The sequence below is a fragment of the Narcine bancroftii genome, chromosome 2, assembly GCF_036971445.1.
Source record: "Narcine bancroftii isolate sNarBan1 chromosome 2, sNarBan1.hap1, whole genome shotgun sequence".
NCBI lineage: Eukaryota > Metazoa > Chordata > Chondrichthyes > Torpediniformes > Narcinidae > Narcine > Narcine bancroftii.
This window is the reverse complement of record NC_091470.1, coordinates 192,534,636-192,562,596: the sequence shown is the minus strand read 5'-3', so window position 1 is coordinate 192,562,596 and position 27,961 is coordinate 192,534,636. Positions and strand designations below refer to the sequence as shown.

Here is a 27,961-nt window from a genome sequence, read left to right as displayed (position 1 = left end):
AAAAAAGGCAACAGTTCTGAACACGTCCTGACTCTGCTATCTGTCTTCCTTGTGGCATATTTTCACAAATCCCACCCTTTCAACTGGCAATTTACCAACGTTCGGATCCATCTGTGCAGCATCAGGAGGTCTGTGCCAAGCTGGATAGTGCTTGTGTTCGACCCACTGACATACTCGATTGGATCTGGTCTGTAATTTGTGCAGAATGGTTGCATGGTACTGATCTGGGAGTTGCAGCCGTTCCCACCTCAGACAAGCTCACTGATGAGCAGCTGAGGATCAGGCAGAGCTCCTTGCTCGTCCACATGGCTCAATGGCAATCTGTCCATTCAACCTCATGGTTCTGCTTGGCCAGTTGTGTTTGGGACATTGTCAACAACTTAAAACCCCTGTTATTCAGGATTCAAGAAAATAGCAACCCCAAGCAACAGGCAAAATAAAGAATTTAGGCATATAACAGGCCCTTTTGGCTCACAAGTCCGTGCTGCCCAATTAACCTATGTTTTAACCGGAGCCCCTGGGGAAAGCCCACGCAGACACGGGAGAATGTACAAACTCCTTACAGACAGCGCGTGATCCGAATCCTGGTCCCGATCGCTGGCGCTGTAAAGGCATTGCGCGAAACAACTACGAGGAAATAAATACATAAAAATTAAATCCTAATAAAATAAAAACTAAAAGTTTAAAAATGTAAAAATAAAGCAACACACAGCCCCTTGGTGAAGATGGGAGCAAACATTCAGCCAGCAGAGTGCCCCAGTCATGCCTTGCCTGCAGCAGCTGTTTGAATAAATTTTTTAAAAATTTAGACATACAGCCCATTAACAGGACAATTTAGCCCTACAAGTCCGTGCCCCCCAATTTACTCACCATTAGCCTACATCGTGGGATGTTTTGAAGGGTGGGAGGAAACCAGAGCCCCCGGAGGAAACCCACGCAGACACGGGGAGAACATACAAACTCCTTACAGAAAGTGTGGGATTCGAACATCAGTCCCACTTGTTGGCACGTAAAGGTGCTGCACTAACCGCTACGCCAACCGTGCCATGTTTAAATAAAATGGCAGCGTCCGGGATGAAGAGCTCGCCGCTGAGGCATTTCTCCCAGTACCTCCCGATCCCCTGTAGAATAAGAGTCTTTATCTTTATTCATATATTATTAAGACATTATCTGTCAACTTGGGAGAGGAGAGGCTAATTATAGCAGTGACACGGTTAGCTGTACAACGTCAGCATCTGGGGTTCGAATTTAAATTTTGTATGTTATGGGAACTAAAGGGAAGGGTTCCCTATTGTCACATAAATACATGAAATTCTTTAACTTTGTTGACCGCAAGGCAGACAGAGAGTTGCCACTTTGTCCAGCTCCCCTACAGAAACTTACAGCACCTGGTGTTCCCGGGCGATCTCCCCTCCAAGTACTGACCAGGTCCTGTGCCTGCTTAGCTTCCGAGATCAGACAATCTCAGGCGTATTCAAGCTATTAAGTGAACTTTACATAGTTAAGGACAACAATACTGATTTTTTCCAAATTACATTTTGCTGCCTTTTGCCTTTTACACTGTTTATTCTTAATGCTGGTGTATTAGTTAGGCATTGTGAGAGTGAGTCTCAGGCAACCGGAAAATTCACATATCCGGCATCTACCGATCCCTGTAGGTGCTGGATAACAGGGGTTTTACTGTATTATAATTTGGGGCGGCACTGTTAGTGCAACGCTGTTACAGTGCCAGCGATTGGGATCAGGGTTCAAATCCAGCGCTGCCTATAAGGTTTCCTACTGTTGCTCCTGTTTCCTCCCACCCTTTAAAACGTAAGTTAATTGGCATATTTGGGCAGCATGGGCTTGTGGGCCAGAAAGGCTGGTTATTGTGCAATATGTCTGAAATATGTTGTTACTGGATTTATTTTTCGATCGTGTGTAACAGTCCATGTTACTATTGAGCTGGCTCTCTGCAAGTTTGTTTCTGCAGGGCCTTGTAGCACTTAAGACAGCGTCACAATGACTGATCCCATATCACCCTCCTCTCCACTAAGGTCTCAAACATTTCTACAACTGCTGGAGGAGCCACATCAATCTACCCACATACCTAACCCCTCCCCTCCCCCCTAACATTCCAAAAGGCCAGGTCATCTAGGCAGGCTAGGAAAATGTGCAAAAAAAGTACATGAAAGTTAACAGGTCGAAATGCAAATTCAGCAAAGGGCTGTACAAACGTCAGTGGGTGGTGCACATACAACAGACAGGAAGGAAAATGTACTCAACTGTTAAAGATAAAACCCAGCCTGTCAGCTTTTGCAGATGAGGACGTGCTCTCAGTTCTGCTATCACCCATGCCGAACCACAGCATGATCTCTGATACCTCCATTTTCCCTTCAGACCAGAACCATGCACATTGCTCAGTTCATTGTAGCTGAATGATGAACAAAGTTAAGAAAACTTTTCTGTTTTAACATAGGGGAACTTCTTACAAAGGGAACAGAAATGGTGGATTTAGAACACAGAACATTCTAACACAGTATAGGCCCTTCAGCCCACGATGTTGTGCCAACCAATAAAAACCTAATCGACAAGCGAAACCTTCCCTACCTCACTCCCATAACCCTCTATTTTTCTTGCATCCATGTGCCTGTCTGAGAATCTTTTTAGAGTTCCTCTTGTAAGCCTAATAGCCTGAATTTGTCTGATCTCAGAAGCTAAGCAAGCTCAGTACTTGAAGGGGAGACCACCTCGGAACACCAGATATAGGCTTCTGTGAGGGGTGCTGGACAAAGTGGTGACTCTCTATCGGCCTTACGGTGGACAAAAGTGAAAGAATTTCATGTATGTTACATTCTAAATGTAGTATTACATGACAATAAAGGAACTTTTACCTTTTACATCCTTCACTATCACCCCTGGCAATGCATTCCAGGCACCCACAACTCTGTTTAAAAAGATTTACCCCTGATGCATCCCGTGAACTTCCCTCCCCTCACCCTCAACAGGTGCCCTCTGGTGTTTGCTACTCTTGCCACGGGAAAAAGCTGCTGGCCGTCCACCCTGCATATGTTTCCCATGATATTGTAGACCTCTACAAAGTAACCTCTCATCCTTCATCGTTCCAAAGAGAAAAGCCTTGCTTCATATGACAAGTTCTCCAATCCAGGCAGCATCCTGGTAAACCTCTCGTGCACCTTCTCTATAGACCCAAATGCTTTCTGTAATGAGATGACCATGTGGATTAATCAGAGATTTATAGAACTGAAGCTCTTTTTGGTCTCCCCAATTAGTCAGATAGAGAAAATTCAGTGCTGTGGGTTGGAGTCATAGTGCAAAATTTAAATCTGACAAATAAATAAAGAATAAATCAGATAAAGAATTACAAATGTCTTGGACAAAATTTTCCAAAGATGTCTAGAATCAGGGGTGGTTATTACTGTGGTTTGGTAAAGTATAAATGATTCTAAATTGTTCAAATGAAACTTGAAAGTCCAGGCCCAAAAGGTCGGTTATATATGGATGCTGTGAGACTGGCTGAGTTCCTCCAGTGTCTATGTGTGCTTTTATCTCAATTGTTCAAGAATGGAGACAGTTTGATCGAGGGCTGGTCTGGAAATGACTTGAATTTGAGATTGGAATGAGGGGTCATAGGTTAAGGGTTAGGGGGAAAAACATTAGAAGTAACATAAGAGGGAGCTTCTTCACTCAGAGAGGGGTGGCCGAGTGGAATGATCTTCCGGCAGCAGGGTCAATTCTGTCATTTAAGAGGAGGTTGGATGAGAACATGGATGTGAGAGGGTTGGAGGGTTATGGACAGGAAGCAGGTAGGTGGGACTAGATGAGTTCACTTAAATCAGTGTGGACTAGAGGGGAGGCCTGTTTCCATACTGTAATTGTTATATGGTTACATGCTGATAAAAGAGTGGGCTGGTGCAGTGTCTATGAAGGGAGGCAGTACACAAAGTGCCAGAGAAATTCGCTGCATCCATCGAAAGCAAAAGGCAGTTGAGTGGAGCGGTGAATATCAGGCAGAGGCCTGTGAAGTGGGGGGGATGGGAAGGAGCACAGGGGAAAAGAGGTCAGAGAGCAGCAGCAGCAATCATCAGGGAATCACACTCTGTTCTCGCTGCTGCCATCAGCTAAAGAGGTAGAGATGCCACAGGACTTGAACTGCCAGGTTCGGGAGCAGCTACCCCTCCACCATCAGGCCCCTGATCATTGGACTCAATCTGGGACTACCTTCCACTCAGATGTTGGTGTTTCCACACCTGGCCTCGATACAACCAGTCAGCACATTTTACACTACACATTTGTGCATTTGTGCAAGTTTGCCAAAGTTTCTGATGACATATCAAAACTCTGTAAACACCTGAGGAAGGGGAGGCACCTCCTGAGAAGGTAGATGAACCCAAGGCTCCCATTCGCAGGCACAATTTTAGAACCTCAGTCCTCTTTCAGGCCCTTCTGCCAAAATGGATGACCCTAAACTAATTCCTACTCTATTCTTGTTAGTACAGTAAAACCCTGCACCTACAGGGATCAGTAGATGCCAGATATGTGAAGTTTCTGGTTGCCTGAGACTCACTCTTACAATGCCTAACTAATTCACCAGCATTAAGAATAAACAGTTTAAAAGACAAACGACAATGCAAAATATAAAGTAATTTGAAAAATTTCAGTATTGTAGTCCTTTATTATGTAATGTTCATTTGAATCAAGTTAATTCCCATAATTTACAAAATTCAAATTCAGACCCTGGTTGCTGGCACTGTAACAGCTTTGCGCTAAACGCGCCATCCCCAAGTTTACAGATATAGCCTCACTAATATACTTAATATACTGATAAAGACATTAAGCAGGGATAAGAAGACATTTTAAGAGGGGCAGCATGGTTGGCGTAAAGGTAAGCGCAATGCCTTTACAGCACCAGCGATTGTGTCCTGGGTTCGAATACCTTACTGTCTGTAATGAATTTGTATGTTCTCCTCATGGCTGCGCGGGTTTCCCCCAGGGGCTCTGGTTTCCTCCCCCATTCAAAATGGGTGTAGGTTAACTGGTTGTAAATTGGGTGGCATGGACTGTTAGTGTGCTGTATGTCTAAATTTAAAAATCACCCTGACGGCGAGCGACATCAACCAGCTCTTCATCCTGGGCAATGCCATTGTGGTTTCACATAACTTTATTCAAACAGCTGCTACAAGCAGAGCCTGGCCAAGGCCCTCCCTTCACTGCCTGAATATGTGCTGCCATCTTCACCAAAGGTTTATGTGTTACTTCAGAGAACAATTTAAAACTTTTATTTAAATTTTTATTTGTTTAAGTGTTATTTACTTATTTTCCTTGATTTTATTTGCAGCTTGCCTGAGTTCCAGATAACAGGGGTTTACTGTACACTAGTGCCGGAGATTCTGCTCTAAGGTTCTACTCATTCTCTCTTCATTTAATCCAGGCAAATGTCCAACCTGACTGGAACTGTGCATCTATTTTGCAAAGGTGAACAGAGGAAATGGAGGGTCCATAGCTTTCTGAAAATGGCATCACAAGTAGGTAAAAGGGTGAGGAAGGTGTACTGCACACTTGTCTTCATTGGTTGGAGCCTTGAGTATAAAAATCGAGGTTATGTAGTAGATTTGGAGCATGTGTGCACATTATAGGAAGGATATGGAGGCTTTGACCATGTCAGAAAAACAGAAATAGGCTATTCAATCTATTAGGTCTGTCGCGTTATTTCATCATTCTCCCACTCAGCCCACTGCCCAGCCTTCTCCCCTTAACGTTTGATGCCCTGGCCAATCAAGAACCTCTGTCTTAAATCCACCCAATGACCCGGCCTTCACAACTGCCTGTGGCAACAAATTCCGCAGATTCACTGCCCTCTGGCTGAAGAAATTCCCTCCGCACCTCTATTCTCAGTGGAAACCCTTCAATGGTGAAGTTGTGCCCTCTTGTCCTGGACTTTCCCACCATGGAATCAATCTTGCCACATTCAACATTTCAAATGTTTCAAACAGATCCCCCTCACTACCCCCTCCCCCTACAAACTCCAACAGGAACAGGCCAAGAGCTGTCGTGTTACATATGATAACCCTTTCATTCCCAGAATCCTCCTTGTGAACCTCCTCTGGACCCTCTCCAACATTAGGATGGGCTTCAGTTACAAGAAGGGGCAGCCCGGTTAACGTCGCAGTTAGTGCATCGCCGGGTTCGAATCCGGCACTGTCTGCATGCTGTTTGAATGTTCTCCCCGTGTTTTCGTGGGGTTTCCTCCACTGTTCAAAACAGACCGGTATTGTAGATAGATTGGGCGGGACGGACTCATGGGCCGAAAGGGTCTATTACCGTGCTGTACGTCTAAATTAAAATTTAAATTGAATGGGCAGGAACTACTCTCACTGGAAAATTGAGGGGAAATGTTACGATCATAGTCTTTTTTCTAAGGTTGGGGAATCGAAAACAAAAAACATAGGTTTGAGAGGGGAAACATTTACAAGTAATCTAAAGGAAACTTTGCACATCAGGTGGTGGAAAAATGAAACAAGTTCCAGAGAAAGTGGTAAAGGCAGTTACAATCACAAGATTAAAAAAACCATTGAACAGGTACAGGTAGAGCCCGACTTACGATGGGGCTCAGTTCCTGGACTCTCATCGTAAGTAGAAACTATCGTAAGTCAAGGTCTACCTGTATAGGTAGCATCATGCCAACACCCTGCCGGGAGGCTGACGTCCCTGCTCTTGCCGGGAGCCTGAGATGGCGCCAGGTAACTATAGGCAGTGACGTCACCTCGCAACCTACGTAGAGATTTGGATTGCCGTTGCTCTCTCTCTCTCTCTCTCTCTCTCTCTCTCTCTCTCTCTCTCTCCATCTTCAATCTCTCCTTCCCTCCCCAGCCACAGCAATCTGCGCATGGGTTCCAAATCATTTTTTTAAAAAAAAAGAACAGCACTGGGCCCGACAAAGCGTGTTTCCTTGACGTCACTACAAGAGGAGCAAATGATGATGTTTAGGGACAGACAGGGGGCAATGGCATGCGCTGATTGGATCGAACGTTTCCTTCAGAGAAGGTAAAACATCCAAGTTCATACAGGTTGACCCCGACTTAGCTTTGTTCAAAATGGATTCTGATCATTGCGACTTTGAAACGTCAGAACTCGGGGTCTAGCTGTACTGTACATGATAGGACAGGAACAAAGGGGATGGTCCAAATGGAGAAAAATGGCATTAGAATAGATGGGTATGAATAAAGGATGTGTTTCCATGTTGCACAACTCAATTAAAGTGCTCCATGAAAGGGCAAGAGCTTCTGCGCACCTCCACGATGTCCTCAATACAGTCACCAACATTTATTTGTGCAGGACCTGTCTGCTTTGTACTCAACAGTTATAGGCAGGAGATAAGCTGCCCACTAGACCTGAGGCTAAACATTTTGTGACTGAGCTAGATGTAATGAGGAAGTTGCTTCATTGGATCAGTACAGAAACTTGGCCTGCTGGACAACACTGTCAAGAGCTGTACCTCAACCAGCCCATGCAAAGTCAGGTGGTTCACATCAGTACAAAGCTCCGGATGAGACTAGGTATCACACACCAGTACAGAGTTCCAGTCTGTGAGCTCACACCAGTACAGGGGTTCCCGTCTGTGGGCTCACACCAGTACAGGAGTTCCCGTCTGTGGGCTCACACCAGTAGAGGGGTTCCTGTCTGTGTGCTCACACCAGTACAGGGGTTCAAGTCTGTGTGCTCACACCGGTACAGGGGTTCCCATCTGTGGGCTCACACCAGCACAGGGGTTCCCATCTGTGTGCTCACAGCAGTACAGGGGTTCCTGACTGTGTGCTCACACCAGTACAGGAGTTCCCGTCTGTGGGCTCAGACCAGTACAGGGGTTCCAGTCTGTGAACTCACACCAGTACAGGGGTTCCCATCTGTGTGCTCACACCAGCACAGGGGTTCCCGTCTGTGGGCTCACATCGGTACAGGGGTTCCTGTCTGTGTTCGAGGAACGAAGTCTAGTGCAGCCTGGTGTTTTTAAACTGCATGACACAATTAGTGAGAAAGACCTGGATGGAGAATGTCTGCAAAATCCCTCTCCCTTCAGAAGGACAGCCCTCAGAAGGAGGTGATAAAACTGTGGTTGTCGTCAGGACAGCTGCCAGCAGGAGATGGAGAAGGGAAGAAAGCTTTAGTGGGGACTGGCTCCACTTAATGCATCCATTGTAAGCCTTTGCAGTCCAACTGTGCCATTAATGTGTGAGGAACTAAAAGAACCCCCCCCCCCCCCCAGAGTTGCAAACCTCTGCTCAACTGCAAATGCAAACGGAGAAACAACCCAACCACTTCCTGACCACTAGTCGCTGCAACACAGGAAGCAGAAGTAAGCACTTCCTGTTTTTCCAAATTCAAGAGGAAGCCCAGTCAAAAAAATAAGAAGATGTTTTGAAACTGTGCTCTGCTGAAAACTCGTAAGGAACTGAAATGCAGCAATGGTATCTCAAATATTCTCCAAATATGATATTTGTGTTACCATTACTGCATTTCAGTTCCTTGCAAGTTTTCAGAAATCTGCATGACTTGCTGAGTTTAAATTTAACCTACTGCACAGTAACAGGCTCTTTTGGCCCACGAGCCCATGCTCCCCACCCCCCCCCCCCCCCCCATGACACCCAGTTGACCTGCAACCCCCAGTACGTTTTTGAAGGGCTGGAGGAAACCGGAGACCCTGGAGAAAACCCACACAGACTTGTGGAGAATGGACAAACCCCTCACCGATACCGTGGGATTTGAACCCACAGCATTCACACCAGCATTTTTGTGTGAACTCCAAATTCCAGACATCCGGTTTGAGCTGTTACCCACAAATCAACCCCAGTGGGGCAGCATCAGAGCATCTGCTAAGTGGACCCACACATCCTGTCCCCAATCAGATATGGAGAATGTTCAGAAACCAATCACTCATTTGCTGGGTCATTCCAGAAGGCAGTTAAGTCAACATTACTGCTCTGGACCCTGAGACCCATGCCGATCTCTGGGAGGATGAGATCAGAATTGCTTCGACAACAGTCGGTCACAATTTTGGATGAAGGTTGTTATTTTTTTTAAATTATATGGTAGTAGCCGATTCTAGCCATTGAGACCCATGCCGCCCAATTACACACGATTAACCTAAGTTTTGAACGGTGAGAGGAAACCAGCGTACCCAGAGAAAACTCACGCAAGTCACTTAGCGCTGGATTCGAACCCCGGTCGCTTTCCCCATAACAGTGTCAGGCAAACTGCTACACTAACTGTGACAGCCCAATGTAACAACTTCAGATGCTTTTACGGGATTTAGACTGGAATTGTTGGACCACTTATGTTGGGTTCATTTTTCCCATTCGGAAGCAAAAGATAAAACTAGGATCCCAATGAAAACTTTCCCAGCACCTTTCCGGACACTATCCTCGTCCTCCTCTCTACAGATAGCACAACAATGGGCGGCACGGCTAGTGTAGGAGTTAACCCAATGCTGTTAGAGTGCCAGCGACTGGGTTTTGAATCTGACACTGCCTTTAAGGAGTTTTTATGTTCTCTCCTTGTCTACAATGGTTTCCTCTGGGTGGCTCCAGCTTCCACCCACCATTCAAAAACGTGCCGGTGTAATTGGGCAGCACGGACTCTTTGGCTGAAATGACCTGTATGTCTAAATTTTTTAAATCTCTCACTCATATGTCACCAAAACCAAGGAGCTGATTGTAAAACTTCAGGAAGGGAAAACCAGAGGTGTACGATCCAGCGATCATTGGTGAGGCTCCGAGAGGTCTACTTTTTAAAAAAATAATAGTTTTGATGTACTGGACAGACTTCCAATTTTGTTTCCGTTCATACATCTCATGACATGGTGCAAGACTAACAACCTGAGTCTCAACATGGACAAGATGAAGGAGATAACTGTGGACTTCAGGAGGACCAGGAACAACCAGCCTCCACGACACATCAATAGCTCTGTAGTGGAGAGCACCAAGTTCCTTGAAGTTCATTGAACTAGTGACCTATTGTGGTCACACAACATCTCCTCACTTGTCAGGAAGGCGCAACAGCGACTGCACTTCCTGACAAGACTGGAGCGGGCGAGACCACCGGCCACCGTCACGCCAATCTTCTACAGGAGCTCTATTGAGAGTGCCCCCTGGCCAGCTGGTACAGTTGCTGCAGAGAAATAGATTGGAGCTCAATCCACAGGACCATAATAATGGGAGAGAGGATCATTGGATCTATTGACGTGATCTACCCTGATTGGTGTCCGAAGAGGGTGCGCAAAATCCTTAAGGAACCTTCCACCCCGCACACAGCATCTCTCAGCTGCTCCTGTCGGGGAAGAGTCCTCCTGTCAGGAGGATCAGAGTCTGTACCACCAGGCTGAGGAACTGCTTCTTCCCACAGGCAGTGAGAATGCTGAAGGACCAAAGGACCTGCTCACACTGACCCTCCAAGACTTGCATATTTATGAAACAATCATTTATTTGCATATTTGAATACTTGTCCTGCATTGTTTGTTTGTGTGTGAGTTATGTCCGGGTGGGTGTCTGCATGTTTTGTGCTGAGGACTGGAGAACCTTGTTCGTCGGGTTGTACTTGTACAATAAATTTAACTGACTTGACATCTCCAGGCCTTTCATTGTGAAAGTCCAACTAATTCCTTAGCCTGCCCTGCATTCTCACACTTCCTCCCCAAACATGCTCTCCTGCCAGGTTCCACATCCCATAGTGGCATGAGCTAATGATCAAGGCCCTGTCCACTGAACAATCACTATTCCTTCTGCCCACTTCACACAGAAGTATCGCTTCTGGCTGCCCATTTACACTCACACCTTCCATTCGATCCACTCTGCCACGCCTCATCAGCAGATTCACCAACGGCAATAAGTGAGATAGATCAGTGGGTTGGGTGGTGTCACAACAACCACTTTGCACTCAACTTGAACAAAATCAAGGAAATGATTGAGGGGGCTTGAGGAGGAGGAGGAAATCGGGAGAACTTGAAACAGTTTTCATCGCAGGATTAGCAGTGGAGAGGAGATTTGGTACATCACCAAAAACTTGCACACTTCTACAGGTGGACCGTGGAGCGCATTGTGACCGGTTGCATCACTGTCTGGTATGGAGGTGCCAATGCACAAGACAGGAAAGGGCTATGGAGACATGTGAAGTCGTCCAGCATCATCACGGGCAACAATCTCCACTCCGTTGAGGACATCTATGAGAAATTCCCACAGGACCCGATGTTATTTTTATTGAGTAATATTAAGGCTATGAGGCCAAAATTAAAATTAAATATCGAGTTGAATTTGTGTTGATTGCTTTAGCAGTTTCTACATGGAAATAGGTTTAGGTGTGGAAAGATGGCATGCAGAACTTCATACTTATATACCATTAGAGAAAATTACATAATCTGTAGAGATAAATATCACGTTTTTTGGAAAATATGGAACCCATATTTACAAAATTTTGGTTTGCAAGTATTGATTAACTCTCTGAAGACCTCACTTCCAATAGACTTTATTGTGTAAATGTTTTATTTTCTTGGAATTCTCCGGACTTTCTTTCTTTCTTTTCCTTTAGGGGTGGGGGGAATGGGAGATGGGAGGGTGGGACGAGTATACCACATGTATAATTTCTTTGGAAGTAATTTAGAATTGAATATAATGTGACTATTATGTGGTTTTAAAATTTATAAATAAAGTATTCCAAAAAAAAGCATCCTCACCACACAAGGCCGTGCCCCCTTCTCACTGCTAGCACCAGGAAGGACGGGCAGAAGCCCGGACCAGTGCAAAAACAGTTTCTTCTCCTCCACCATCAGGTTTTGGAATGGACAAAGAACCACAGACACTACCTCACTTTCTCTTCTTTTGCACTGATTTGGTTTTGTAATGTAATGTAGAGCAATTTCTGCACCTGCAATGAACACATGTTCATGACGACAAAGTCTCATCATTCACTATGCAGACCAACCAAGGGAGGAATCAACCAAAGATTACATTGAGAAGTATTGTGAGAGCATCAAGCATTGTGCAATGGTATTCTCAGAACCAAATATTTTCAGTAAACCTCAATGGAAATTGCAAGCCTGAAGTGTGAGCAGCAAACTTTCACTGCAGTAAACGTGTGCTGAGACTGAACACAAGGAGGGTGGCTTGTGACTGGGCGTCGGTTACAATGCTTTTGGTTTCCACATTGTAACGGACACAATATCACAGGTTAATTACAGTTTATGTGGCATCAAGGAAATTCAAGCAGAATTCAAACTGGGCTGCACTGCCAATCTGTCGAAAAGCACATGTAAGCTTTTTTCAAATGATCAGGGGACGATTGGGTGTTCATCTGAAGGCTGGGAGTTCGACAGGATGACATGCCCACTCTAACCCTGATATTGGTTGTGTTCCTTTCTCTATCACAGCCATTTTCATAGTGGGGGGGGGGGGGGTGCGGGAATACCCCCTTACCCCCTGGGGACTGCAGTTCATTTGAGAGTGGGGCCATGGACTAAAATCATGAACTACTTTCCATTGTGTTTTATGTAGACGGTTAGAGAGAAGCACAGAAGAAACCAAGCTCCGCTCTCCCTGTGTCTGTGTGGGTTTCCTCTGGGTGCGCCTGTTTCTTCCCACCATTCAAAACGTCCCAGGGGTTGTAGGTTAATTGGGTGCACAAGCTCATGGGCCAGAAGGGCCTGTTATATATGTACATCTACATTTTTTTTTAAATTGAAATTTAATTTTGACTGTTTCACAGGGGGTAAAGCAGAGCTAATAATGACCAAAAAAAGGTTGAGAGTGGGTGCTCTTGGTCACCAATGGAATGGAGGTCATTATTAGCTTCCTCCTGTCCCTGTGCATTCCTTGTCATTTGAAATACAGTGCAACTCCGATTATCCAAAATGGTCAGGACCAGACCTATTTCAGATAAACGATGGTCATTTTTTAAAACAGCCCAGTAGTAACAGCAAATCACTCGTAACAGTGTTTTAATAGCAACAAGGGAAGGCCTTTTAAGCATGAAAATATATGTTTAATTCTCACCAAAAAACAACCTGAACAAAATAAGATAAATCCAACACCAAGAGCTCGGAATTCCACTCAGAGGTTTCTCCAAACTTTTAAAATTTTTTCAAAGTGTGACGTCAGTTTGGCTCCGAAAAAATTTTGGATAACTGAGGATTTCTGATTGTTTCAGATATTCCTCAGTTATCCCAATCTTTATCAGAATGATGTCATTCTGGCTTCGAAATTTTTTGGATAAACGGAGGATTTCTGATCTTTTTTTCTGATATCTTCAATTACCCGAGAACATTTTCGGAGTCGAACAGACGTCACTTCAAGGCCCAAAAAATTTTCAGTTAACTGAGGACTTTGGATAATCTGATTTTCGGATAATTGGAGTTGTACTGTACCACCAATATTATTGTAGAGAAAATCCACAGAATCTTAAGAAATGGGAAAGAACAACTCTAATTATCCGAAAATCAGATTATCCAAAGTCTTCAGTTATCCAAAAAATTTTTGGAACCCAATTGTCCATGTGAAGCTCCCTGACAAGTTTGCAATGCAATAGTTTGTCCTTAATTATTTAAAGAGCTATCAATTTAATAATCCTATGTATGCCGTTAGGATCAGCGTGTTCATGCCTTCTTCAACTTTCCCCAAATGGTATAAGTGCATAGGGACCATGTGGATGAGGTGCCAAATCTCACCATCAGTAGTGAGAGGCCAATCTTCAGGAAGTATTCATATATCAAGCATCTAACGTTTGCAGAATTAATCTTTTTTTTTGATGTTTGAACTCCTGCTTGAGAAAGTGGTGGCAACAGGGCTGAAGTGTAGCTGATGAAGAGGGAAAGAAACCCACAGGAGAAAATCCGACCAGTCGTGAGGTCATGTTGCAGCTTTATAAATCTCTGGTGAGATCACACAGGATATTGTGTTCAGTTCTGGTCACCTCGTTACAGGAAGGATGCAGAAGCTGTGGAGAGGGTACTGAGGAGATTGACCAGAATTGGAAAATATGTCTTATGAGGCAAGGTTCGCAGAGCTGGGGTTGTTTTTATTTGAAGTGAAGGATGAGAAGTGAGTTAATAGAGGTCTACAAGACTCTGAGAGGCACACATAATGTGGACAGCCATCGCCTTTTTGCCAGGGCAGGAATAGCAGCACGAGGGAACACCTGTACAAAGTGAAGGGAGGAAAGTTTAATGGAGATGTCAGGGGTACGTTTTTAAAGAGGGAGAGTTGTGGGCACCTGGAATGCCTTGCCAGGAGTGGTGGTGGAGGCTGGAACATTAGGGGCATTTAAAAGACTCTTAGACAATCACATGAATGAAAGCAAAATAGAGGGATATGTGGTAGGGTTTAGTTTTTTTTCCCGGTAGGGATATATGGGTCGGCACAACATTGTGTTCTATGTTCTACCCACATATGATGAAGCAACAGCTCATGATACTATTTGTGGTTATGTAATGCTAATCCATTTCAATTCTACAAGTGAGGACAAGAGAGCACAACGTCAGGATTGAAGGGCACCCATTTAAAACAGAGATGTGGAGGCATCTTTTTTAACCAGACAGTGGTGAACCTCTGGAATTTGTTGTCATGGGCGGCTGCGGGAGCAGGTCATTGGATGCAGAGAAAGTTTGAAATACTTCTATCCAATATTTCTCAAGATTCTAACACGTCCAGAACATACAAATTAATGAAGCTTTTCCATGGTGGCATTTATCACAACGAGGAGAAACATCTACATAAAAATGAGATAATTTGACATTGGACATGTGAGCCTATGCACTACTTTAAATTGTAGGAGAGAGTGATGGGCACATAAAGACGAGCTATTAACCAATTTGAAAATTACATTCCAAGTTTCTTCAGAAATTAAAAGCTCTGGGTCCTGTTCCCAGGCTCTTTAAATTTTATCTGAGGAAGCCTCTCTTATTCCCAACAACGTACCATAAATGTTAGATATTGAACCATTATGCAAAGGCTGTAAATTATAAATTACATCAATTAAATTCTTATCAGTCCTCTGAGGAAATGTATGTAATTGAGATTGTACAAAATCTCTAATCTGTAGATAACAAGAAAAATGAGTATTTTATGGACCATATTTAACTGAAAGTTGTTCAAAGGAAGTGAGACTCCCCTCGACAAATAAATCTTTAAAACATTTAATCTCCAATCTATACAATTTTTTGAAAGTTACATCAATCATGGAAGGTTTAAAGACATTTAGACTGGTTAACGGACAGGAAAAGTTTAGAAGGGTCAACTGCAGGCAAATGCACAGGTAGGCATCTTTTACTTTTAAAAAAAAATGTAGACATTTAGCACAGCAACAGGCCCTTCTGACCCATGAGCCTGTGCCACCCAATTAACCTACAACTCTGGTACATTTTGGAGGGTGGGAGGAAACCGAAGACCCTGGGGAAAACCCACGCAGACACGGGAAGAATGTACAAACTCCTTACAGACATTGCCAGATTCGTACCCTGGTCCCCATCACTGTCAGTGTTACAGCATTATGCCAACTGATCAGGTCATGACGGAATGGCAGAGAAGACTCGAAGGGCCGAATAGCCTACTTCTGCTCCGATATCTTTGGTTATTGAATCTGGATGGGTCAGATGGCAGAAATGTATCAAATACATTTGTTCTAAGAAGCTTTGACATTGTTTTCAAGGATGAATGTGTTTCAATTTCAACCGTTTGAATGGAGAATTAACTGATTTGCATGAGTCTAATATTTCACACTTTTACGATAACACAGACTGTGCTGATTGGGCCACGTCCATCGCATGAAAAATGGTAGGTAGACTGCCAAAAGACATCCTCTACAGGGAACTGGCAATAGGCAAGAGGAATGGTGGTTCGCTTCAAGGACCTCTTCAAGCACAACATGAGAGCCTTAAATATCAACAGTGAGTGTTGGGAGGATACAGCAGATGACCACAACAAATGGCGAGGTACTCTTCACCAACACTAGACAAGGCGAGAGCTTGATCTTGTGCCAGTTTGAAGAGCAGAGAGCTAAGCAAAGAGCACAGCGGACAGCCCTATAGTTGTAGCAACTGCGGCAGAGCCTGCTGTTCCAGATTCGGCCTCCATAGCCACAGTCGATGCTGCTAAACAAACCAGTGACTACCAGAGGCACACTACCCATGGTCAATCGTGACGAAGGAGCCCAAGAATATCTCAATATGATGACCACATGATTTTTTTTTAACAATTCTGCTAGTGAGCGCTGAAAATAATTTGAGTACTCTGATGCCTGCAGTCAGCGAGAGAGGTTGTTGACAGCGGACAAAGTCTTATTGCTAATTAAACTGCAACTGCTCATTTGTTTCTCTCCTTTCAGGCAGAGTGCACCACAGGCATTGACTTCACACCGCATGCAGTGCACCAATGGTGCTGACACAGACAGGAAAAGCCAAAGTTGATAACTAGGTCCACCACAATTACTCGCCTAATGCACTGATACCTTAGTTTCAAAATTAAACTTTACATATTAAGAGGATGAGGGGTTCTCATGAGTCAAATATTTACTGTTCAGTTTCCATACTGTTAATGTTTCCACTCAAGGATCTTCTCTCAACTTCCTCTCAATTTAAATATTACTGGTCAGACGTTCTTTCACAGCACTCAACATCTCCAGAATATCTTCATCAAACCATAAAATCTAGCAGCAGAGGTAGGCCATTCAACCCGTCGTGTCCATTCAGCCATTCCATCATGAGCTAATCCATTCTGCATCAGCCCCACTCGCCTGCCTTCTCCCCATACGTAACCTTTGATAGCCATCAACCTGAGCCTTTAAATACACCCAACAACCTGGGTTCCGCTGCTGCCGTGGCAGCAAATTCCATAGGTTCACCACGCGCTGGCTTAGGAAATTCCTGTTTTAAAGGGGGCACCCTTCAATCCTGAAGTTGTGCTCTCTTGTCCTCGATTCGTCCCAGTTCATTTTAACCAATGATTATTTAAAACAAAATCTTTTCTGAAGGGTTCTCTTGAATGTGCTTTTTTTTCTTTGGCTTGGCTTCGCAGACGAAGATTTATGGAGGGGTATGTCCACGTCTGCTGCAGGCTCGTTGGTGACTGACAAGTCCGATGCGGGACAGGCAGGCACGGTTGCAGCAGTTGCAAGGGAATATTGGTTGGTTGGGGTTGGGTGTTGGGTTTTTCCTCCTTTGTCTTTTGTCAGTGAGGTGGGCTCTGCGGTCTTCTTCAAAGGAGGTTGCTGCCCGCCGAACTGTGAGGCGCCAAGATGCACGGTTGGAGGCGATATCAGCCCCCTGGGGGTGGTCAATGTGGCAGACACCAAGAGATTTCTTTAAGCAGTCCTTGTACCTCTTTTTTGGTGCACCTCTGTCTCGGTGGCCAGTGGAGAGCTCGCCATAGAACACGATCTTGGGAAGGCGATGGTCCTCCATTCTGGAGACGTGACCCACCCAGCGCAGTTGGTCTTCAGCAGCATGAATATGCTGCTTGCGGACTCTGCCAGCTCGAGTACTTCGATGTCGGTGATGAAGTCATTCCAATGAATGTTGAGGATGGAGCGGAGACAGCGCTGATGGAAGCGTTCTAGGAGCCATAGGTGATGCCAGTAGAGGACCCATGATTCGGAGCTGAACAGGAGCGTGGGTATGAATGTGCTACTCTCTTGTAAAATCATAGAATTATTAGTACAGTAGCCCACTGTGACGGATTATGTTATATTTTATATTGTATATAGATATATTTTAAAGGAGATAAATTGTGGGGGTTTTAGGTCACAAACAAATACAAACACTTCAAAACAGATCTCGTTTAAAATGCAAGAACTTGGCTCAAGCCAGACAGTCCAGGCTCCGAGTGCCTTTGCAAAAACTTTGAAGAATGAATATAGAGTCTTCACTAGTAGGTGATAATTGGACACACTGTGGAGTAATGGATTATTGTTTTGGAAGCCAACAGATGAACGGACTCAGAAGACTGCAGTCTAAGTCTGGTTTGCTGTTTTACGAGGGTCATGTGGTTTTCTCTGTGAGCAAGAGAGAGAGAGAGAGAGAGAATTCAGTTCTACAGTTCAGCAGCAGCTGGGACTGGAACAGGACAAGCTGGAAAGCTTGTGGAAGAACCCCATTTTGAAGATGGGTTGTGAGTTTGAGTTCAGCCTGTTCAAAGCCCTTATGGTCCATACAAGAGGAGATGGCTGGCTACACAATGTTCCACCTGAGATAAGGAAAACAGAAAAGGAACTCTGTGGTGACCTGAAAGAAAGAGGTTATCATCTGGAAAACCCCAATGGAGCAAGTTTCTTCGGCAAGACACTGAAGTGGCTGATCGAAAGTAATCAGTTTGTTTCCAAAAAACTGGCAAGAACCTTCCTGAGCGGTAACCATTTACCTTTCAAGCACCAAAGCCTGTTGAAGATTCATAGATGTTAAATTCTGTGCACAGAATAAGAATTGCCTGATACCGGTGAACTTGGAGGACTGAGAAGTGAGATTTGACTGTGAACTTTTCTGAATTTATATACACATTACTTACATGTGCGCTTAGAATTAGAAGGGGATCAGGTTAATTTAAGTTGATAGTAATAAGTTAAGAGTTTGATACTGTTTTCATGTTTAAAGATCATTAAAAGCAACTTTTGTTTAAGTAACCATTTGTTTTGGTGAATTTCTATTGCTGCTGGGTTTTGGGGTCTTCTGGGCGCGTCACATCACTCATCTTATCAAGAACGTACCAGCTCTTGGTGGAGTAATCCTGGCAGTAAGGAGCTTATTGTGGACTTTAGCAAAGGAGGCAGAGGAACCACAAACAATTTTTTTTTAAATTTAGACACACAGCACGTAGGCCATTTTCACCCACGAGCCCATATCGTCCAATTTACACTCTATTAACCTACCCCCCCTCCCCCTGTACGTTAAAACAATGGGAAGAAACCTGAGCCCCCCTAGGGAAAACTCACACAGACATGGGAAGAACGTACAAACTCCTTACAGACAGTGCGGGATTCGAACCCCAGTTCCAATTGCTAGTGCAAAGGTGTTGCACTAACCGCTACGCCAACCATGTGTACAATAAAATCCTTGTTATCCGAAATTCAAGCAACCGGCAGCCTCAAGTAACTGGCATAAAAAATATTGCAGAAAATAAATAGGTAAAAGATACAAAAGCTTAAAATTGGCGCACCTCACCGTTAGCTTGCCAGTCCATGACACACTCAACCTCAAGCAAATGGAAAATTCACTTATCCAGCATCTACCTCCTGAAGGTGCTACATGTCAAGGGTTTCACTGTACTCATTGATGGGATGGCAGTGAAGAGCGTTAATACTTTCAAGTTCCTGTGAGAGATTACATACAGCAAGGATGGTTGTCCAAAGCTACAACAGGATATAGATCAGATTGAAAGTTGGGCAGCGATGGCAGATATAATTTTTAATTTAAAGGTTTAACATAGCAAAAACCCCGAGAGGCCCACAAGCCGACTCTGCCCAATTAGACCCGTGTGACCAATCAACCCTTTTGGAACGTGAGAGATAACCAGAGCACCTGGAGGAAACCCACGCAGACTCGGGGAGAACATGACAGTGGCGGTTTTGTACTCAGGTCACTGGTGTTGTGGCAGTGTGGCACTAACCGTGCCGGTTAATCCCAGCAATTGCAAGGTTCTTCAGATTGGAAAGTCAAATGGGGGTGGGACATGTATGTTAAATGGTAGGGCACAAGGGAATGCTAATGAATAGACAGGCCCATGTGTCTAATTCCATAGTTCCCTGAAAATCGCAGTCACGGTTGATTAGGCAGAGAAGGCAGCAAATTGGGAATGGTTAGCACACTATTATAGCGCTAGTGACCCGGGTTCGAACCACTGCTGTCTGGAAGGAGTCTGGACATTTTCCGTGTCTGTGTGCTCTGGTTTACTCTCACCCTTCAAAATCGTATGGAGGTTATAGGTTAATTGGCACATTTGGGCAGCACAGCCTTAAGGGCCAGAAGGGGCTGTTACCGTGCTGCATGTCTAAATTCTTTGGAAAAATAAAAGAATACAAGAATTGAGACATTTTACAACTTTACTGCAGAGGCTACATTTGAAAATCATGCTGTATTAGTCACTACAAGGATGTAATGGCTGTGGAGGGGGCGCAGAGGAGGCACACCGGGATGTTTTTTGCTGGAGGAACTCAGCAGGTCAGGCCGCATCAGTGGGAGAAGCGTAGTCGACATTTCAAGCTGGAGCACTTCATCGATGCCAGAAAGATGTAGGGGTGAAGCCAGTGTGAAGAGGATAGGATCAAAAACTCAAGAGAGGCAGTAGAGTGGCAGATGCCAGAGAGGCACAATACACAAAGGGGCCAGGTGAAGGAAGGTGAGTCACGCAGTGTGGGATTGGCAGTCATAAAGGCTGCCAGTGCTGGAATCAATTCTCCCCTTCTCTCCTCACTGGCTCTACCCCCTTCCAGCACCATTTCCCCGTCAGATTCTTCCGCTCTCTCGTGGACAGGCGCAGCACACTGTCCACCCACTTAACCAAAATCCAGCAATTGTTTTTGTCTCTGCACCATCCCCTTTCACCGGTTTGAAATCAGAACCAATGCAACTGTTGGATGAGGTGAGGTTTCTGACTCTGGGCCCTCGTTAGCAGAAACTGAGGCCAGAACTTTAGTTGAGGTGAGTTCAATTAAGCTTTATAATATCAAACACAAAGGCAATATTTTAGTTTTTTAAAAAAATGACAACATGGGAGAAGCTGAATCCAGTCATTGAAACCTGTGCTACTCCGGATGCTTTTGGAGAGTGGGAGGAAAATGGAGCTCCCAGAAAAACCCAAGAAGGTCGTGGGGAGAATGTACAACCTCGTTACAGATAGTGGTGGATTTGAACCCGGGTCACTGGCATCGCACTAACCATGCCCCACTGCTGGAATGCTAATGCTTTTGGTTTAACAATAATTCTTACACCCCAGAGTATGCTTTAGACCAGCAGTGTCAACCTTTTTTTTGGCTTTAGCCCCCTAAAAACTCTGCTCACCTGCGTCCCTGTGAGGCAGCAAGTTTAATTTTAATTTTTAATTTGGACACACAGGCCCTTCCAACCCAGAAGCCCATGTCGTCCAATTGACCTACAAGCCCCGCCCGGTAGGTTTATTGGACAATGGGAGGAGACTGGAACACCCAGATAAAACCCACGCAGACACAGGGAGAAGGTTACAAACTCCTTGCAGACAGTGGTGGATTTGAATCCTGGTTGCTAACAATGTAACAGAGTTGTGCAAACCACTACACTAGTGGTTAGTTGGTTTCTTCTGTACTTCTCTTCTACTGACTACATAAAAAAAGATATTTTAAGTTTTCAGTCCGTGGCCCCCCCACCCCCTAAAAATGTGCTTTGTGGCCCAAGAGGGGGACTGTTCAGCCCTGTTGGGAATGGCTGCTGTAGATTGTGATAAGTTTAATAATCTAAATATTTCCTCTGGACTTCAGGAGGAAGTCAGGGGAACACAACCCAGCCCTTGTCCAGGGCTCAGTCACGGCGAGACGAGGGTCAAGAAGTTCAAACTCCTGGGTGTCAACATCTCCGAGGATCTGTCCTGGAGCCTCCATGTTGATGAAACCACTAAGAAGGCTCGCCAGCAGCTAGACTTTGTGAGGAGATTCAGGACATCACCAAAGACTCTGGTAAACTTCTCCAAGTGGATCGTGGAGTGTATTCTGGCTGGTTGCATCACTGCCTGGTATGGAGGCATCAACTCTCAGGACAAGAATATAATGCAGAGTTGTTAACTCGGCCTGCAAAATCACAGGCACTCCAATGAGGACATTGACACGAGGCAGTGTCTTAAAAAAGCAGCCTCTAACCTCAAAGTCCCCACCACCCAGGCCATGCCCTCTGCTACCATCAGGGAAAAGGTACAGGAGCCTGAAGACGACCACTCAGCGGCACAAGGACAGCTTCTTCCCCACGGCCATCAGATTCCTAAATAACCAATGAACCACAGACACTGCCTTACTTTTCACGCACTATTATTATTTTTATAGTAATGTTGTAAAATGGTTATAATATGAATGTTTGCCCTAGGATGCTGCTGCAAAACACCGAGTTTCATGACTCATTCACGACAGTAAATTCTGATTCTGAACCTGTCAGGTGCTGAAACACACAGGCTCCACTCCTACTCCTCAAGGAGTTAATTGACTTCAATAGGCAAAGTACGTCTGCCCTCTGCAGGATAGGTTCAGTCACCATGCTTGCATTGCTAAACAGGAAACTGCCTAATAATACTCATCATGAGCATTCCATTCCACTCCAGTTCAGGTCACCTCATTACAGGAAGGATGTGGAAGCCGTGGAGAGGGCGCAGAGGAGATTTACCAGGATGTTGCCTGGATTGGAAAATGTCTTACAAGGCAAGGTTAGCAGAGTGAGGACTCTTTGGAGCGAAAACGGATGAAAGGTGACTTAATAGAGGTCCATAAGATCCTGAGAGGCATAGACAGGCGACACCTTTTCCCTCAGGGAAGGAATAGCAAACAGCAAAGGGCATCTGTACAAAGTGAAGGGACAACATTATTTTTTACAGATATTGGTGGAGGAGGCTGGTACAATAGGAGCATTGAAGACAGACACATGGATGGTCGGGAAGGTTTAGTTTGCTTTTGTTAGGTATATATAGGTCAGCACAACATCAAGGGCTGAAGGGCCTGTGCGGCTATCACAGGTGGCAAAAAAAAATTGTCGGTGCTTTGGGAGCTGCTGTAACGGTAGCATTGCTGCTAGTGTGGACTAGGAGAGTGGAGACACAACACTGCTCCGCAGGGTCCTACTATAAGTTCTTGATGCAGAAGGCTCAACATAGGCTTTAAATGGCCTGTTTGTAAGTAAAATCCTGCAACCGCAAGGTCTGTGCCCAAGACAGCGGTGCCTGTGCTTGGCAGAGGCCATGAGAGGTTGCAGACTCTAGGGAAACAGCAGCTGGATGAGGAGAAGCAGAGGAGATGATCCTAAGGAACCATGACCCATGGCAGCGTTCCACCAAGGGGCTAAAGGACCCACACAGGCTGCGGGCAACGCAGTCGGGGAACCTCCAGAGGCTGCTGGACAATGACTCATGGGAAGCAGGTGCCGGAAATGGGATTTGAGAGGATTTTGACAGCGAGAAGGGCTCCCAAAGGGCTTTGGGTGCTGAAGGCATACTGATCCTGTAGGAGGTATGGCGTCTGGAGCTCGGTCAGCCGATGGATCGAACAGGAGTCTGTGTGGCTGCAGGAGTGCTGGGGGTGAATTCTCGGACACTCAGTGTCTCTGAAAGGACTCGCTTTTGCTTCTCTCTCATACTGTAAGGGGCAGGCTAATACTAATGGAGACTTTTTGCCTGCCTTTCGGCAGCCCAAAGTTAAAGTATAACATATTTGTTAATGTATTATTACGTGACAAGAAAAGGAACCTTGAACCTTATTAAAAACTGGCATATTCAGGTGTTCTCTCCTCTCACACGTTTTGACACTGGGCAATATTTACAGCGTAAAGAAAATGTTAGGAGGATTTAAAGGTAGAAAGCAGTCAGTTTATAAGAAGCATGGTGAATGTGATAATTAGTGTGATACTGGGGTTGAAATCCCACGCTGACTGTGAAGAGTTTGTACACTCTCCTCGTGTCTGCATGGGTTTCCTCTGGGTGCTGCGGTTTCCTGTCACCGTTCGAAATGTACTGGGGGCGGGGGGTGTAGGTTAATTGTGTGTAATGTAGTGGCACAGGGTTGAGGGCCAAAAGGGCCCCTTACCATACTGTACTTCTAAATTAAAAGGATGTAATGCTATTTCCTCAAGTCTATGGTAAGACGGAGGGGAGTCACGTGATGGAGGAGTGGCTGCTCAAGTGGAAACAGCCCTCTCCAAAGAAAAGAAAAAAAAAGTTTGAATAAACATAAAATACAGGAAGAGAAAGATAAAGTTACAGAGAAGAGACAGAAGATGGCACCCAAAAGATAAAAAGTAAAAATAACAGAGAAAAGGAAAGAAAGAAAATCACTGGAGAAGAAAGAAGAAGGCCTTACCTGCATGTCGCAGCAGAGAGCCACCGTGGAGAAGAGCGGCCAATCTCCGGTGTTGGTGAGTCCCCAGAGGAGCGGTGTCCTCCCAACCGGTGGACTTCAAAAATGGCTCTCAGAGCCAAGAAGGGGTGTGCAACTGCGCATGCGCAAAGAGTTGCGCAAGTAAAAGAAAAGGTTAACGCCGGAGGGAGGGGGATTCAGCTGAGGAGCGGCCAGCTGCGGAGCGGCCAGCTGAGAGACGTCCAGTATCGGGGTGTTCGGCTGGGGGAAGTAAGCAAGAAAGAAGAAAAGAGTGGTGAGAAAGAGAATGAAGGGCTGAAAGAGGGTGAGTGGCAACGGGGTGACCGACAGAGGGACGACCTGTGCCAGGGGGCCTAGCAGCGGGTCAGCCTGCAGCAGGGGGCCCAGCAATGAGTCAGTCTGCAGCAGGGGCCCCAACAGCAGCTGGAGGCCCAACAGCAGGAGACAGAGCAGCTGGAGGCCCAGCAAGGATACAGAAGCAGCTCACCAAAGAAGGATGAAGATACACAGATACAGGGAAGAGAAGAAGATGACACAGACATAGATACAGACACAGAAGAAGAGGAGGAAGAAGACAAAGAATTTCAAAGGAAAGAGGAAGGTAAAATAGAAGGACAAAGTTTAGATAAAGCCTTTTTCAAAGAACAAATGAGGTCATTAAAAGAATGGCTATCATTAGAATTTAGTTCAATCAAAAGAAAAATGAAAAGAGCTGAAGACAGAATGGTCATGATTGAAATAGGGAAAAGAGTAGAAAATGTGGAGGAACAAGAAGCTGCTGTAGAAATGGAGATAAATTATTTCAGAGGGAAGTTGGAAGAGAGCGAAAAAAAATTTAAAGAGACACACGATTTATCGTCACAAAAAATTGACGTATTGGAAAACTACAGTAGGCAAAACAACATAAAAATAGTGGGCCTGAAAGAAGGCAAAGAAGGGTCAAATATGAAGGAATTTATAAAAGGATGGATCCCGAAAGTGCTAGGAACGACACATTCACATGAAGAAATAGAAATTGAAAGGGCGCATAGAGCACTAGCACCGAAACTGCAACCACATCAAAATCCGAGATCCATATTGGTAAAACTTCTAAGATATACGACAAGGGAAAACATACTGGAGCAGGCAAGAAAGAAGGTTAGAAAAGATAATAAGCTGTTGGTATATAAGGGAAAAAAAAAATTTTTTTACCCGGACATAAGCTTCGAACTTTTAAAGAAGAGGCAGGAATTCAACATGGCGAAAACAATCTTATGGAAGAAAGGTTATAACTTTATATTAAGACAACCAGCAGTACTCAAAGTATTTATTCCTGGGGAAAGGAATAGATTGTTCTCGGACCCAAAGAAAACCTAAGAATTTGCTGAACATTTGCAGGACAGGAGGAGAGGAGGAGGAGTGACAAGAAGGATGACCAGCAAGAAAATATACAAAAATATGTAAAAATGTAAAGATAATATATATATAAAGATTTAAAGATGGATAAGAGAAGGGGAAAAAGGGGGGAAAATAAGAGAGCTTTGTTATATGTATAGGAAAATAGTGTTCTCTGGGGGGGGGGAGAATAATGGTCACTGCGAGTAAGTTCGCAAACCGAATGGAAAGGGGAGTTGTGGTTGCCATCAAGGGACAAGGGGCAATCCAAGGAAGGGAGGTTCATTTGGGGTTAAAGGGTTATTGCTTGTGGGGATTGTAGGGATTTTTTAAAATTATTTATTTTTCACACTGTGAACCATATTGATCAAAATACACATAAACATTTCCCTCTTGAATATACACAGTGGCATTTTCTCCCCTTTCCCCCCCCCTCCCTTCCCTTCCTCCTTCCCACCCTCCTCCCCACCCTGTAAACGTTCAACATATACAATACATTAAACCCATTAAACAATGTCATCACACAATGAAAATCAACAAGAAAATCGTGTCATCTACTTTTACACACTGGGTCAGTTCATTTCGTCTTCTCATTCTGTCATTTTAGGTGGTGGAGGTCCGCGGTAGGACTTCTCTGTTGTGTTTCATGTACGGTTCCCAAATTTGTTCGAATACTGTGATGTTATTTCTTAAATTATATGTTATTTTTTCCAATGGAATACATTTATTCATTTTTATGTACCATTGCTGTACTCTCAGGCTCTCTTCTGATTTCCAGGTTGACATTATACATTTTTTTGCTACAGCTAAGGCTATCATAATAAATCTTTTTTGTGCTTCAAACAAATCAAGTCCAAGTTCTTTACTTCTTATATTACTTAGAAGAAAGATCTCTGGATTTTTTGGTATGTTGCTTTTTGTGATTTTATTTAATACCTGATTTAGATCTTCCCAAAATTTTTTCACTTTCTCACATGCCCAAATTTCATATACCGTTGTTCCCGTTTCCTTCTTACAGCGAAAACATCTATCTGAAACTGTTGGGACCCATTTATTTAACTTTTGGGGTGTGGTGTATAACCTGTGTAACCAGATTGTTGGGGTATTTCATGTCTTAAGTGCGTTGTCATATATTGAGATTAAAAAGGAAAACTTAAAAAACTGTAATGGGACAAAAAGGGGATGGAGGTGGTGAAGAGGCGGAAAAGAAGTGAAAATAAAGATATAAGATGGCCACGTTGGACTATATGACTATAAACATTAACAGAATATATAACGAAGTTTAAGTGTATCCCATTGGGAAAAAAAATCACATATAGTTTAAAAGACAAAGTTACAATGTTTGAAAAAACCTGGAAACCATACATGGAACATAACAGAAAGAGCAGGCCTCGGACCACTACCACCTAAAATGATAAGAAGATAAACACGATCAGATTTAATGTGAATAAGTAGATGATATGTCTTTTTTGTTTGTATTCTTTTGTTTAAAGATATTGTTTTATTGTATTTTATATGTTCATTATTTACTGTTTTTGGAGGGGGGTGGGAAGGGGAAGGGAGGAATGGGGGAAAATAAAAGAAAATATCACTGTGAATATTTAAAGAGATGCATCTGTAAATCAATTGGTTGATATGGTTCATAGTGCAATAAATAATTACAAAAAAAGTCTATTGCAGGACAAGAGCTCCACCTGCTGACAGCTTTTGCCAATATTCTCCCACACAGGAGGTTTGAGGAAGAAATATATCTTCTGATGCCTCCCCACACAAACGCCGACCCCCCAACACCTCCCAACTGTCATCACCCATCCTGCCTGGGAGCCTGAGCTCTCACCTCATCTGTAAGTGGTAGGAGACTGCACAGGGCAAATCCAGCAGAATTTCAGCAACCCCGCTGAAAGGGTATTTGACAGAGGGAGTGTCTCGGGCAGGCAGGCGAGCAGGGAGAGAGCGGCAGCGCCATTCGGGCAGATGAGTGGGGAGAGAGCACAAGCTCAGGCAGGCCAGCGGGGGGAGAGAGTGTGGTATTCAATTCAAATTCTGAGAATACCACAGTGCAATTTATCACCAAGCTACAGTAACTCATGGCATAAATAAATAATCTGCTCCATCCTTTCCTGTGGACAAATGTCTCCTTTGTAAAACTGATTCGCGGTACCCCCACTTGAGCACAGTGGGTGGGTGGGTTAAAAAAAATTCCAACTTTTTTTCAAATTGTGATATCACGTCACCCCCGAGAAAACTTTTGAATATTTGGAATCCTGGTTGATCGGTTTTCTGTTAATTGGAAGTATACCGTATATACATAAAGCTTTACCTCCTGTGGATGCTGCAAGATCTGCTGTGCTTTTAATGCACTGCGGATTTCAACCACCCTTGGAAAAAATTCCCTTCTTAATCTCCTGTCTACTCCTTTAACTTATAAAGCATCAGAGGGTGTGGCCATCTACCTGTTTCTGGTGAAACAACCCCTTGAACTTGGGATGCCATTCATCTATGGTCATCTCAGCCTGTCACA

General features: G+C 44.4%; 1 protein-coding gene and 1 long non-coding RNA gene across 4 annotated transcripts in view; one reads left to right on the top strand and one right to left on the bottom strand.

The window, feature by feature from the left end:
* Positions 1-27,961, bottom strand: part of LOC138754860 (E3 ubiquitin-protein ligase RNF167-like) — a 166,492-nt gene that overhangs the window by 50,623 nt on the left and 87,908 nt on the right. The gene's annotated exons all lie outside the window — the stretch shown is intronic.
* LOC138754862 (uncharacterized) lies at positions 1,737-11,503 on the top strand. Its single transcript, XR_011351948.1, has 3 exons — positions 1,737-1,812; positions 5,432-5,525; positions 11,072-11,503. It is a non-coding gene; the product is annotated as an uncharacterized lncRNA (long non-coding RNA).